The sequence below is a fragment of the Leptodactylus fuscus genome, chromosome 1 (genome assembly GCF_031893055.1).
Source record: "Leptodactylus fuscus isolate aLepFus1 chromosome 1, aLepFus1.hap2, whole genome shotgun sequence".
NCBI lineage: Eukaryota > Metazoa > Chordata > Amphibia > Anura > Leptodactylidae > Leptodactylus > Leptodactylus fuscus.
In genome coordinates, this window is record NC_134265.1 from 285329884 (window position 1) to 285345530 (window position 15647).

Below are 15647 nucleotides of genomic sequence, written 5' to 3' on the forward strand. Positions count from 1 at the left end.
GCCTGAAGATGGATGCAGAGAGTAGAGGAACTGCCTCCTCCACAGTCCATCTTTTAACAGTATTGAAGCCAGCAATTGCTGGCTTCACTACTGTACTCAAGTAGGGGCCACCTGATGTCCAGGCCCCTGCCTCCTGGCACTTTCATGGTTACAGTGGGCATGAGAAACTTCTATCTCCTGCCTGCTGTCCTAAGCCCTGTGCCGGCATCTATACTACTAGGTTACAGGACCTGTGACATAATGTCATCAAAGCTCCTTTAACCTACTAAGATAGAATCATTCTTTTGTGGGTGGAGCTATCTGGATTTTACAGGTCAGTGTAGGTCAATGAGGGGAATGGGTTGTAGGCTATCTGTGAAGAAGATAGGTACATGGGTGTGCAGGCTGTGAGCAAGAGGAGGGAATGGGGGTGCAGACTATCAGCAAGAGGGGTAGATGGGTGTGCAGGCTGTGTGTGAGAAAGTCTGCACCCCCATTCCGCCCTACGTGAGCAAGAGGAGGGAATGGATGGTGCAGGCTGTGTGTGAGCAAGAAGGGTACATGGGCGTGCAGGCTGTGTGTGAGCAAAATGAGTGACGTGGGGGCGCAGGCTGTGTGTGAGAAAGAAGTGGGAATGGGGGTGCAGGCTGTTGGTGAGCAAGATTGTGGTGGAATGGGGGGTTCCCCCCTCCACATCACCCCCATTCCCCCCTCTTGCTTGTACCCCCAATTCCCCTCTTGCTTATACCCACTCTGCACCCCATGTCACCCTCTTGTTCACTTACAGCCTGTATGGCCATGTACCCCTCTTGGGGGGGGGGGGGGGGCATGTCAAAAGCTCGCCATGGGGCCCCGCCGTTTCTAATTTACGCCACTGCTCTGCGGCTAAAATATATACCCACTGTGCTCTCTGAGGAGGCTGGAGATAAAGAATAAGGCCCGGGACCCCACGGTCCAGAAATGCCACAATTTGCCTGCGGCAGAAACGCACGGGTAAAGTCGCGACATTTTACAGTAACTGCAAGGTATATGGAATTCTTACGAATCCCATGCACACTTTGCGTTAAAAAAATGCAGCGCAGACACACTGCGATTTCCAAAGCCGGTGCAGTTTTGGAAATCACAGCATGTCAATTATATCTATGGAAATGCTGGCGTCTTCCCTGTAGATATAACTGTAACAAGTCTGTGGAGGAAAACTCTACAAACTTTCTGTTTAAAGTGCGTTTTTTCTCGCAGTGTTTTATAGCTGCGAGTCGTCCTGTGGGGCCTTGGCCAAAAGTGATTGCATTCAAAATCTACAGGTCGTAGCTTTAAAATGAAGACACTGCTGGAATAGCCTTTATAAAGCTACAATACATTGTGTTTAGTTTAAAAAAAAAAAAAAAATTATCAATGGTAGATTCCCTTTAAACGTTTCTGACATAGTCACAGGATATGTCATAAATACCTAAGATGATGCCTATTAACTGAACTTTCTTCATTAAATCACTAACTACACATCACTAAATGAGTTTTACAAACAGAGCTTAGAAGGTTTGATATATGATGGCTTGAATAATGGGTGAAAAATCATATTTCACCCTGTTGTATTTCATATCCTGAGACCTAGGTCCTTCCTGTTCTCCTTAGTTTTCTCATCTACAGTCCACACATGTTTCTGCTTTACACGATTCCCCATACAGGGGGCTGTAATAATAATTAGATTAGATAGTTGTTGCTAGAAAACATATGGCGTAATGCTGTTGTAATGAGCCAGGGGGAACTTTTTGCTTTTCCATAAGAATCTGGCACTGAAAATGTTAACTCCGAAAGGCAAGGTAGGAGGGAATTTGTCAGCTATTTTTAATATGCAAGCGGTTCATATTAGCTCAGCCTCCCATGTCACTGGAAGGAGTATGTACTGCATCACAGATGACAAATCTAGACTGGGATAAACAGAGGCAGGAGTGTTGTCATCTTCGTCATTGCATCTGCCTGCATGTAAACAAGACCTTGTCAGAAAGGACAGCTGCGGAAACCCCTGTCCTGTCTACTTAGGTAAGTCTCACCCCTAAGACAGTGGCAGGGGTTAGAAGCGGAGTATTGACTGTTTGTTGTGCTCTCCAGTAACCCTGTGAGGGCATGTTTTGTGGGTACACCCAGGAATGCTTCTGATTTTCACATTGACTATAGTTTTGGCAAGCTTGAACACACACAATATTTATCATAGTGACTTTTAATCTTCATGGCAGGGTGTGGTGTTGCATTATGTGGCCTGTTATTGTATGTCAGAAATAAACCACTATAAGGCAAGGAGATAGGAGCATTGTAACGTTTCCTGTTACATTAATGCGATCCTTGCTGTGTGACCTTAGGCAGCGAGGCTGGAATAAGGATCAGGAAGTGAGGCAGACTTCTGTATGACTAGGGACATGACAGTTCTTTGTTGTCAGTCTTTGAACTAGTAACCCCCTAGTGTCAACAGTTTGGCATTTGTTCTATTATTGTGTACAAGCATTTACCTTTTCTTTTAGGGTTACATATTTAGAATACAACGCACAGACTAAAAATATAACACATGCGGTTTTTCTGCTAGAATATGTTTGTTTCAGTTTTACAAAGCATAACTTGCAATACATGTATAAGGATAAGACACAATATAATACAAAATCTCATACGCATCGGCTTGTACATTCCATTTTCAGTATGTCTGTATTCAGTAAATAGCACATCTGCCCAATGTGGTGGTAGAGGTTGAAACTATGTCAGTAAACGCCTCTTGGCTACCAGATGTACTGCGCAGGCTAGTGATGTTCTTTTTATTTAACTGTATTAACCTTTGGATGGAATTGTGACTGAATAGAAAAGAAAAATGTATATGTATAAACCTATAAACACAGGACCTTTCCTATAGAAACCCAAAATATGTGTGCATGTGTTTGTGTAAACCATTAAATATATGCTGTAAAGGTAGGGGTGAACCTAGCCTCTCTGCTGCCTAGAGCAACCTATAGAAAGATTCCCCTTCCCCAAAAAATATATGCACACAGTACACGACCCCTTTTTTTGGCCCCCTCATGGTACCCAACCACCACTTCTTTTTTTTTTTTTTTTTTTTTTTCTTTCCCCCTTCTTGACACCACCTTCCCCCTTCCACACTCAACAGTATATGACCCCATTATTATACAACCCTGCCAAGTATATGACTGGGGGAGGGGCATCATTCGTTTTTTAAATTGGGTGCTACTTATTGTATTATTACAATAGATAGATGTCGCCAATCACTAGAATAAATGGTCATGTAGCATACTTTCTAGTATCATCACTGAAGCCCCTTTGGAGCGTTAAGACCTTTTATTTATTTTTTTTACCTTACCTTGGACAATTCATGTAAATATAGAGCAGTAGATATTGGGAACGTCTGAAAAGACTATGGGCCACTTTCACACACATTTATTTTTATTTATTTTTTTCGAATACAGTCACTATTTGCGAATGAAAACCAGGAGTGGAACATAAACAGAGAAAATGCATAATGAAAAGATTTATTCCTGTTTCTGTGTTTTTGACCCACTCCTGACTTTGGCTTACAAATACTGATGTAAAAACTGGCTAAAATACTGCAATGTAAAAAAGGTATCTTTCTCTTTTTGAAGGAGTGGCTATACAACAGAAAAGGTGACTTTATGTAAAATGTTATATTTTATTGTTCGGACAATCCAAAATATATACATGTGAATGACCATTCATAGCTAGTGTTATCACATCTGTATAGTGGAGTCCATTCTAAACACACCTTAGGCTGGGTTCAGACAGGGTTTTTTGGAACGGAATTTAACACGGTGGCCACCTCCAGATTCCAGACCAAAAAACAGCTAGCCGCGCCTGGATGCCGGTGCAGTGCATACAGTGCATCAGCATCCAGTCGCGGCATTCCACTCCGGATTAGGCCCAAATGAATGGGCCTAGTCGGGAGGGAGGTGTCGCGAGGCAAATCCGTCTGAAGAAAGAGCATGTGGTGGTTTGTTCCCACTCATGGAAAAAGGAAATGACCAGCTCCCATTGATTTCAATGGGAGGCGGTTTTTTGAGCAAGATTTTGAAGCGGATTCCGCGTCAAAATCAGCCCAAAAAACCCCATGTGAACCCGGCCTTACTTAGGGCTGCTTCACATGGGGTGAGTTCAGTCTATGAGATATGGAAATATGCATTATAGTAAGCTCTATTGGGTTTCACCAAGGTTTCTGTTGCATTAACAGGAACACCACCAGCGCATACAGTGATATGTTTACCATGAAATGTAATATTATCTCTGACACAGGTATGAACATAGAATGACAGTACGTGTGGGGATCATAGAGTGGAAAACCTCTCCTATTAATTGGTTTTAGCTATGCTGTAATTTACCTAGTGTTCCCCAACAATGGTCAATCTGTATGTGCATATCACAGATTGGAAACAAAAGAATATTGTAAAGTGAAAACTGGGATAAATATAACCATGTAGCAATAACCAAATCTATATAAGGCTAAGGCCAGACGGGATGACCCACAGAAAAAAAAAGTGCCGAGGGAAAAAATCGTGCTGGCACTGCAGTATTTACTGGAAAATAGGCATGGGATTCGCTAGCATCCAATCCACTTTGCCATTACTGTAAAACATTGCAATTTTTTCCCCGCTATGTTTCCACCACAGGCAAATCATGGCATTTCCGTCCTGTGGGGCCACGGCCTAAGAGTCCTAAATTGATTCCTAGCTGATTCTCATGAATGCATATGGCTATATTCTCAAGCTATGAAAACTATGTAAATAACAATTATAGATTGACCTAGTACTGGCATATTGTTTGCACAGTATCGGCTCATTTATCTGAACATTGGAGTCAGCCAGCAATATAGATCCCTCTCTCTTTATTTTATCTATATGGGTTCTTGGATTGTACTTCCACCTTTGGTTAGGATATGCAGGAGACTAACACCGTGTAAGTAGAGTTCCTCCTGAGAAATATATTGATGAACTACCTTTATATCCGCGCTTGTAAAGTTGTATTGTATGGCTAAGTGAGACATATTTATAGTATTATGCAAATTACCTAACATTTGTTCATTCATGTGATGGCCATAATGATATTCATGACTTGCTGATCACATCTGTGATACTAACCAATTTAACCATGTAAATGACTATATCATTCATTATTTGCGTGTCATTTTTACGGTCAATTACCTTTTACAACATATTGTTTTTATTGCTCTACTTGACCCTATTATATATTTACAATTTGAGCTGATCTGATTTTTCCACTCAAAAGCTGAACATTTACTAACAAATCATTCAAGTTCTATTTATCAACTAATCTTGATATTGCAGGATACCAAAAAACGAATTGGTCATTTTAATGCAAATGTAGCAAATGACGCATGATGATGAGATGTGTGATTATACCCATACACAGAATTTTACTGTAACCTAGGAAGTTAGGATGACCTAGCACAGATGTAGCACCACAGACTCCTGCTGCTCTTGGTGGATTTTTGCCTATGGTACTGTTTCAGGGAACTGAAATGGCACCATAAGCAGAAAACGACATACTGTGGATGGTAGTGATATGTCATATTAATGCTATAGAGCAGAAAGTCACATAATAATAATAAACAACATACAGAAGAGGATATTGTGTACAAATGCTATGTGTAGTATTGAGCTAGTAGTATTCGATTGAATACGTTGCCAGCATAGGAATATTCAAAACGTTTAACCCCTTGGTGTTAGGAATGCGTGCAATCGTCCGATGTCGCCGAGGTATTCGATCGAATACTACTCGCTCAACACTAGTATGTGTACATTTATGTGTATTTAGACACTTTTTAAACTTTATTATTCATATATATATATACACATATATATATATATATATATATATATATATATATATATATATATATATATATATCCTACATACTCCACAGTGCTTTACAGATATTGCTTTGGGTTTTTTTTTTTTTGTTTTTTTTTCCAACTTGTTCGTCAAGGATGTGTAGCTGATCTGGAAATGGACATGACTTAGTAGGCAAGGTGACAAGCCTTAGTGGAAAAGCCTAAGGCTGGGTTCACACACGGTTATTTGGTATGGATTTTGACGTGGAATCCTGCTTGCTGAATTTAAAAGTGATGATAGAATTCACCGACAAACATGGCTCCTCGGGGACACTTTCTATTACTCTGATTTTCAGTCCGCTTTTGCTCCCCCTTCTTCTAAATTCCCTTAGCAGTACTCCATTTTCTCCCTCGCTCATATTTTCTTTACTCCCTCTGCTTACTATTCCCGATGATTCCCTTTTGTATTCCAGTTACGCTGCTGCCCCCCCCCCCCCTCGATAATGTTTTTCTCTGCTACGTCAGAGTTTGCTTGTCCCCTCCACCCCACCCTAATGACACTGCCTCTGGGGTCTGCACCGGGTTTCTGCTCAAAAAATGTGAAGAGAAGAAAAGTCCTGCTTGCACCAATGTCTTAGATACCTCCAAAGTGCTCACAAAAATGTAGGCTGCAGTCAGGGGGGTGAAGTCGCACTGGAGTCAAGGAGCCTTAGAGGGCCCATAATCACTGGCATCAGTATTGAGATTGCAGCTTCCTTCTGGCCCATAAGCCAAGGAGACCCACAGATTACCCTAACCACACTAAGGTTGATTAAACTCCTTAACACCCGTAACAATCACCATCAAGAATTCGCTGTAGGGATGAGGTAGGGGGCCCAGGACAAAAGATTGCACTGGGGCCCACAAGACTTTAGTTACACCACTGGCTGCACTTATCTTTTACACTAGCCTTGTTCATTGTGCGCATCATAAGTGATGAAAAGTGGTGAGAAGTCAGCCCATTGAAGATAAAAAGGATGAGAAATGTAGAATCCAACTACAAAGGAAGGATTGTAGAACCTCAACGTCGTTTCTCAGGCCAAGGCCCCACGTTGGCCTTAGCTTTAAAGAGGCACCCTGTTGCTGCTTGTGGCCAAGTAACACATATAAGCCATCAGGTCCTTATTATGTGATCTACAGCTGCACAAGGCATAGTTTTCAATAGTAATGCTAATAAAGGTCAGTATGAGGACATTCCTTCTGTTGGTGCTTATCAGTAATGTGCTGATATTCCTTCTTATAGTTTAGAAACAAAAGCAAATTGGTGTCATAAATTTTGCAAGAACTATGTCAATAAATAATGAAGCAATCCATAGTATGACTTCCTAAGAATCTCTTCCAGGCTTGGAATTTGAATGGGATTTATTTTTCTTCTGTTGCCAATTAAAAAAGTACATGCGACCTATTTAGACTGTGAAATTTCACATCACAAATAACATTTTGTTTCTCAGGATCACAGCAGTGTCTCTGTACATTGAATGAACTGTGTTTCTAAAACTTGAGGAATTTATTTTGATCTAATTTTTGTGACGTGGGGCTTTGGGCTTACAAAAAAAAATAAAAAAAAATGGTCTTTTTGACATGCATCTTTTTCAGTTATCTCTGAGGTCCTCATTAATGCGCTTTTCACAGAAAGCCTGCAGAGGAAACCTGCTTCATTTATACCTATAGGGAAGCCACTGGAGTTTCCGTGGTATAATTGACAAGCTGCAGTTTCCAAATCCGCAGTGTTTTTTGGAAATTGCAGTGTTTCTACAGTGCGTATTTTTTTCCTCAATGTGTGGATGGGATTTGCATTGTTTTTCCGTGGTGTTTTTAAGCCATGTGGGACCGGACCTTACTTGGTTATTAAAATCAGCACAAAAACTGTGCAGCAGGTGCAACATTGCATGGGTTTCCTCAGGTCAAGCAGCTGCATGCAAGCCTGCATTAAATTGCTAAGCTTAATGTGAAGTGTTGGATGGAGTGATGTGACGCGTGCCATCACTGGATGCTAAGGCAGTGGTAATGTGTTCTGTGGAGTGGTGAATCATTCTTCCCGATCTGGCTGTGTGATGGATGAGTTTGAGTTTGGTGAATGCCAGGAAAACATTAACTACTGTGATAGAGGAAAAAATGCTATGGAGGTTTTCTTCAAGGGGTGGCCTGGGCTGCTTAGTTCCATTGAAAAGGAAATCTGAATGCTTCTGGATATGAAGACATTGTTGGACAATTATGTTCTTTAAACTTTATGGGAATGACTGTGCTCCAGTACAGAAAGCAAGGCCCATAAAAAACATGGTTGGTTGAGTTTGATGTGAAAGAACTTGAGTGAGTCCTGACCTCAATCCTATAATTTAACTTTGCATTGAACTTGAACAGAAATTGTAAGCCAGACTCTCTCATCTAACATAGTGTCTGACTTTACAAATGCACTTCTGGACGAATGGACAAAAAAAATCCCACATGCACACTACAAAATCTCATAAGAGTGAAAGCTGTTTCAGCGCAAAGAGGAACCAACTTCATATTAATGCCTATGGATTTAGAATAGGATGTCCTAAAAGCTCCTATAGGTGTAATGAGTATGTTTCCCGTTGCTTTTGTCCATATCTAAAGTCACAGCTTTAAAGGGGCTCTGTCAGCAAAATTATGCTGCTCGAGCCCCACATATGCGTGATTGGCCTTTAAAAACGCCATTCAGGCATTGCTAATGTTATATTAATCTCCCCCCCCCCCCCATTTTAAAATAATACCCTAAAAAAAAAAGAATATGATAATCATACCATATCGTGCACGCTGGGCGGGCATGTACGGTCCGATGTCATCTTTAGCCACGCCTACATCTTTCTTCTTGCAGTGATGTCCTCGGGTCGCGTCTTCCTCATCTTCTTCTTCCGGCGTCATTGTTTGTAATCCCGCACCGGCACAGTAGCAGGGGAACTGAGTATGCTCAGTTCCCCTGCTACTGTTCCCCTGCTACTGCTCCGGTGCGGGATTGAAGACGAGGAAGACGGGACACGAGAAGTAGCAGGGGAACAGTAGCAGGGGAAATGAGTATGCTCAGTTCCTCTGCTACTGTTCCCCTGTTACTGCACCGGTGTGGAATTACAAGCAATGACGCTGGGAGAAGAAGACGAGGAAGACTGGACCCGAGGACATCGCTGAAAGAAGATGTAGGCGTGGCTAAAGATGACGTCGGACCGTGCATGCCCGCCCAGCGTGCACGATACGGTATGATTATCATATTCTTTTTTTAGGGTATTATTTTAAAACGGGGGATAGTTTAATATAACATTAGCAATGCATGAATGGCCTTTTTAAAGGCTATTCACGCATATGTGGGGTCTATCAGCAAAATTTTGCTGATAGAGCCCCTTTAACCATGCTGTGATCATAAGAAATATTTAGCCCACCTACGAGGTCTTTTCATTATTGATTTAGTCACTCTGTACACATTATTGTGAATGTCTGATTTTATTTGATAGATGAACTCTGCTCTGCAAAATGACTGCAACAATTTTATTAAAAGGATGGACAGTAAGTGAATAGTTCATGAATAAGTCATGAAACCAAATTTGCACTTTAGCTTTTTCTTTAAGCATAAACTATTGCTTTGGAATTATTCACTACAAAAAGTCCATGCTTTTTTAAAAGATTTTATTTTTCCTAGGGCACTCTGAAGGTCTATGAATTTGGTTCTCATTCAGAAATATAACCATATGTAACAGAAACAACCTGATTTATCTGAGAATCAACAGTCATTAGTAAACCAATGCTGATGTCAGAGGTGTAACATGAACTCCTGGACACCAGTGCAAAATCTGTACTGGACTCCCAAACATTAAAGAGGATCTTTCATGTCCTTGGGCACATGTAGTTTTATATACCGCTAGAAAAGCCGACAGTGCGCTGAATTCAACGCAATTCACTGCATTCCTGTTATGTGCCCCGGTGCAATAGCTCTTCACTGTCAGAAGGGTGTTCCTGACAGTCTAACTGGGAACGCCCCTCCTGACAGTACTGTGTGTATACTGTGCACTATACTGAGAGATGGCGTTCCTTACCGCACAGCCATGACCCTGAGTGGTGAGGAATGCCCCTCCTAGTTCTAGTCTATGGACGAGTACTGTCAGGAGGAGGAGGGAGTTCCTCACTGCACAGTGTCATAGCTCACAGTATAGCACACAATATACACACAGCTCTTCACTGTCAGAAGGGCATTCCTGACAGTCTAACTGGGAACGCCCCTCCTGACCGTACTATCGGTAACTCACTGATATCTCTTCACTTGGAGCACATAACGGGAAAACCTACAGTGCGCTGAATTCAGCGCACTGTTGGCTTTCTAGTGGTATATAAAACCGCATGTGCCCGAGGACATGAAAGGTCCTCTTTAATGTATCACTTGTAGTACTGGTTTCCTAATATTGGGAAAAGACACATTAGGGTCCATTCACACGGAGGAAAATGGCGCTTTATTTGGTGCTGAATTTTCAGTGCTGAAACAAAAGCCTCCCATTGACTTCAATGGGTGCCGCTATTTTTTTTTTTTTCCGCTAGTGGAAAAAAAAGCTAGCAGAACCCATTGAAATCAATGGGAGGCTTTTTTTTGAAAATTCAGCACCAAATAAAGCGCCATTTTCCTTCGTGTGAATGGGCCCTCTAGAGCCTGCCAAGGCTTCTGGGCCAGGGTGTAACTGCACCTAGTCAAGATACACCCTTGCCTGTAGTTTTGCTGCACAACTGTATTCAGCAACATTAGGTGTGAAACATCCCACATTCTATATAAAAAATTGCAGCACAAAGTGATTTCAGGCCAAGGCCACATGTTGCTGAATTTTGCTGCGTGTTTTTTTTTTTGTTTTGTTTTTTTCGTTTTTTTCTTCAAAGTCAGGAGTGGATTTAATGGAAAGGGCAGTTATAAGAGCTTTCTTTATATTTCCCATTCCTTTTGTAGTCACTCCTGGGTTTGGCTCCAAAATACGCAGCTAAATCTACAACAAAAAAACAGCTTTTCTGCAACATGTGGCCTTAGTCTGTGGATGTTTTTTGCTGTGGTGAAAATGCTGATGAGTGTTCCTATGCATTTTTGCTGTATGTGTTTTACCTTAAGGGTGTATTCACATTAGTACAGTTACAGGCAAATTTGCTGTAGTTTTCAGTACAGTTGAAATTTTTACAACCCTAAAATAAGCAGGATTGTATGCTGCCTGTGATTATCACGGATACCTCGCATCCGTAAATTGCGTATGTGTCACTAAGAGCTAAGGCTCGATGGAAACTTGAGACCCAGCAATTAATGGTCAAACAGTTGACCTCTTTATGCCATGTGACTCTTCACCATATAGCAAAATATAGCCCAACTCCCTGTGTATATATATATATATATATATATATATATATATATATATGTATATAGTTTATTCCATCATATAATGTTTTTTTACAGATACAATCCCTTCAAGAAGTATCGTATCTAGGGGAGAATACAGTACAACATGTAGTGCATTGTGTTTATTCTGTATATAGAATTTTGAGAGCTTTTTTTTTTTTTTTTTAAATTTTTGCAATTGAAAATACAGTAACCATATAAATGATTTATAATCCACTTTCCATATTCTGAGGCATTGTGGTCAATAATTTGCTGTGAGCTAAAATGAGTAAATGATAAAAGGGCTAGTCTAGTGCATTGTTATAATGAATGTCTTTTTAATGGCCAGTCGCCTAATCCGGAACACTTGTTTGCTTGTGACAACAATTGTCACTGGTTTACAGAATGACATTTGTGATCTGTTGCTGCTGCTGCTGGGTGATTTCAGGATTTCTTTGTGTGGCACACAGCTTCTACATATTTGCATCTGTTCTTTTAGGTGAACTTGTGTGGTTATTGTTCCTTGACTCAGCTCCTTCTGTTAATCCTGTAATAGCCCCCTCCTCCTCCTGCTACCGCCTCACTAGCCCACTCTTCTCTCACTCAGCTGATTGATGCTGTAAGGGTGGGAAACGACAACGAATCTCTTTGCTGATCACTGCTGCATCCCTATCCCACAATGCTTTGCATAGGCTGCTGCAGTCTTTCAGTATCAGCTTCCGAAGGAAAAAGATGAATCCAGACCGATGAATCCTATCGGGGACTCCAATGAAATCGATGACCCAGAACTGATTTTTTTTTTCCCTCCTCACCTGATGACGACACATCTGCTGCCGCTCTTCTAGCTGCTTCGTTTTCCTTGTACGTCACTCCTGTACCAGGAACACAGCCCCTCTCATTAATGCAGCCCCCTTTATGGAAATGGATTTAATACTGTGATTCGCTTTCGCTGCCTCTCCCATCTGTGCGTTTGGGAATCTTTTGGAGCAACAATAGTTATGCTGAATCCAGTGGGAATTTTTCTAGCTTCTATCTGCGACACAATTGCTGCACTGGCTTATTGCTGACTCTCTGTATTTGTCTACGACGATGGGTAGGTGGTTGCTGTTTGGGTGACATTGCAATTTTGCTAGATAATGGGATTTTTGTAGGTGCACCTGCCTGTCTGGTCTAATACAGCTGTGCATAGATAGGAGGGGGTGATGTAGAAGGCTCAACCAGAGCATATAATGGACTGCTGTAGAAATGAATAGATTGAATATGGAAATATATTGTGATACATTATGATACATATTTTAAGCATTGCAAACAAAAAGCAGCTTTCTCAGGGAACAGCCACCCCTCCCTCTTTTAATTGCCTGTCTTGAATCTGGAGGCACAAGGGATTGTTGGAAGCCTCCCTATTCACAATAGCCTGGTAAATGAATGGAGATTGCAACCCCCTGACCTTGGTCGCCTGAGTCAGTGATGTGCTTGGGTGGGAAGCAGCTGGCATGGCACAAATTACAAGCTTTTGGCAGTTCCACTGCATTCCCTGGGAAGCCGGTGGAATTTCTTTGGGTACACATTATGTTGATATTACATAATATTTTTATTGATGTTGCATTAATAAGGTTTAATGGGATTTGTAAAACAACTATAGTCTGAAAATCTCATGTTGTATATCTATCTAGTTATCTATATGTGTGGCCTTTAACTGTTTCATTACTGGGTGTGCTTTTGGCTTTTATGTCCAGGAAAAAATTCACCTTTTGAGAATACTGCATTGTAAGGCTAAGGCCATGCATAGCAAAATGCAGCTAAAAAAACCGCTGAAACTCCTGTGTTTCTGCAGGTAAATTTAAGAGGCTGCAGAAAGCTGGTGTAGAGGGATGATATTGAGGCGCACATTTGTTGCAAGGGCCTTTCTTGCGCCAAACATGCACCTCACATCAAATCCCCACCACATTTTCCAAATGTGGATGGAGTCGGGTGGGGACACCTTGGCCAAAGTAAAATGGAAAATCCACATCAGAAATTTGCTAGTTCCTACCTGGTGGAGAATTCCATTTTGGCACTGGGACGTGTGACCTATTTATGAAGAGGCCACAGCCACTTTTTTTGGGTGGGTCTGCTGCAGGACCCATGTGGCCTTTAGCCTTCAAAAATTTTAGTAAATGAGGTGTAATGTGTTTTTTTTGTTTTAAACATTTTGCTATATATTTACTTAAGTTGAAACCTGATTTTTAGACCTTGTCAAAGTCATAATTTCTTCCATAACATCCCAATCGTGATTACTGATTCTGTAGGGCTTAATGGTTATCCGATAACATCTGCATGGATCTTGTGTAGTCACGCATTTGTGCGGGTATACTCTACTTAGTTTACATGGGGCAAGAGGGGGCAGATTTTGACGTGGAACCCGCCTCAAAATCTGCCCCCTCACAATAGAGGTCTATGTAGACTGCTAGCGTTCTTTTTTCCGCTAGCGGAAAAAAGAAGTGAGCTGCCCATTCTTCAGGCGGATTCCGCAGCTGATTCGTGACAGCACCCTCCGGAGTAGGCCCATACATTTGGGCCTAATGCGATGCGGAAAGCCGCAATGGAGTGTGTTCACACGGAATCCCATGTGAACTAGCCCTAATATTTAATTATGTTTTTTCCTCATGCACTACAAACATATTGTAACATATTTTGAAATTTAGATTGTGATTCCCAATTAGAACAAGTACTGATGTGATGGATAACTATCTCTGTACAGCAACTGTGGAATAATGTCCTCGTCCTATAGATATATATGGAGCAACAGCATGTCTGATCAACCACTGGGGTACAAGACACACCTGTTTTCATGATCGGGTGGAGTCCCAGTGTTCAACCTCTAATCTACAACTTATCCCCTGTTCTGTGGATAGGGTATAAGTTGTATGAATCTGCAAACCCTGTTATTGTGCCCAGCTAAGGCCTTAGTCACACTTACGGTAATTACATTAAAAACAATAGAGCAGATTATGTAAGACTGGCATTTTGGCACGCTAGTCTTCATAAAATATCCAACAAGTACAAGAAAAGCCTGATATATCAAAAAGCTCTGGCCTCTTGATAAATAAGGCGCACTCCTATGTGACAGAATGGAAATCTACATCAGAAAACTGTTGTGAGTTATAACAGATATGTCAGGCTGAGGTGCCCCTGCCTGAGCCCACCCCTTTCTACCCACATCACACATGTGGTGCGTAGTGTGTGCGCCAATTTATAAATGTCATGATTCTGCCTTTAAAATATGTACAAAACATGCATGTAAAAATCAGATGTGTGAATAAGGACTGTTTGTTTTTCAGCTTTTTTGCATGTACTAGATCTTGTAAAATTGTACAAAACTGTAAAACATGGAACTTGGCCACGTATTTCATGTTCTAGCCAGTTAAATGTTGTCATACATTGGGTTTTTTACCATGAAATTCTCTGCTATGCAGTAAATGCTGCACTGGCTATATGCAACCTTTTAAAACAAAATGTAATGTTCTTCTAGGACTCCAGTTGCTTCTGTGCACTTTATAAAAGTGTTACACCTTGGTCACATGTGATATGTATATATGTAAGCTGCAGTATAGTACAGAATGTATAAAAATATGACGGTGAACTATTTGTTCAGCAAAGACCACAGATTGATTCCTATAAATGAATACACTGAAAATACATGAATGTAAGCACATAGATCAGCATCATGTACTTCTAATGCCAGATGGAAACGCACCTTTAAATGACCCCAGCATGTGTGACAGATGGGTCTGAGTAATTCATAAAATTAGATCTCTTCTCTTTCATCCAGTGAATCTTTGGCAGAGTTCTATTTTATCCGTGGGTGGACACCAGCAAAAGCAATTTGTACATCTTTTGCATCTATCCCTGACTTGTGCAGAACAATCTCTTTAGGATACACAAGACTATTCCATATTCTGTAACCGTGTATCCTGCTGTGTGGGGCTCATATGCTAATAGTGAAAGTGTTGGTCAGACATTTGGATTAGGCTGACAAAAACTTTTTTTTTTCTTAATTTTATTTTAAAGGTGTTGTCTCATCAGAGTGCAGGTTCTGCTGAGTTGATCAGTCGTCCACTGGGTTCTCAGCCCAAAAAAATAGGTGATTTTGCTGGGGAGACCTCTTCCACCTGGGCATTTCCTCTGCAGAAGCTACATGTAGTATTGCAGTGCATTTAAGATAAGTGACCGTCCATGTAATACAAGGATAGCATGAGTTTGTCAGAACAGAAGCCAGTTATACAGCATGGTTCTTTATTGTGACTCATATCTAAGGGTCTAAAACGGGAGCCCCTCTATGATTCCCATATGCACTAGTGGAGCATATACACAGGTGTTTCGTTTCATGAGACAGCCCATTCAAACTTGTTTATTGATATTCTCTTATTGTACATATT

At 41.1% G+C, this 15647-nt stretch overlaps 1 protein-coding gene across 5 annotated transcripts in view; it reads left to right on the forward strand.

Annotated features, from left to right (window-relative positions):
• The window catches only part of TRIM2 (tripartite motif containing 2), a 93647-nt gene that overhangs the window by 43135 nt on the left and 34865 nt on the right, over window positions 1-15647 (forward strand). The window contains exon 1 of one of the 5 annotated variants that reach the window (XM_075288279.1): window positions 1868-2019. The exons of 3 other annotated variants lie outside the window; for them this stretch is intronic. The gene's annotated coding sequence lies outside the window, so the exon portion shown is untranslated. Of the gene's footprint in view, window positions 1-1867; window positions 2020-11522; window positions 12323-15647 lie in introns of those variants that run through there. One more of the 5 variants, XM_075288270.1, reaches the window with a different exon arrangement.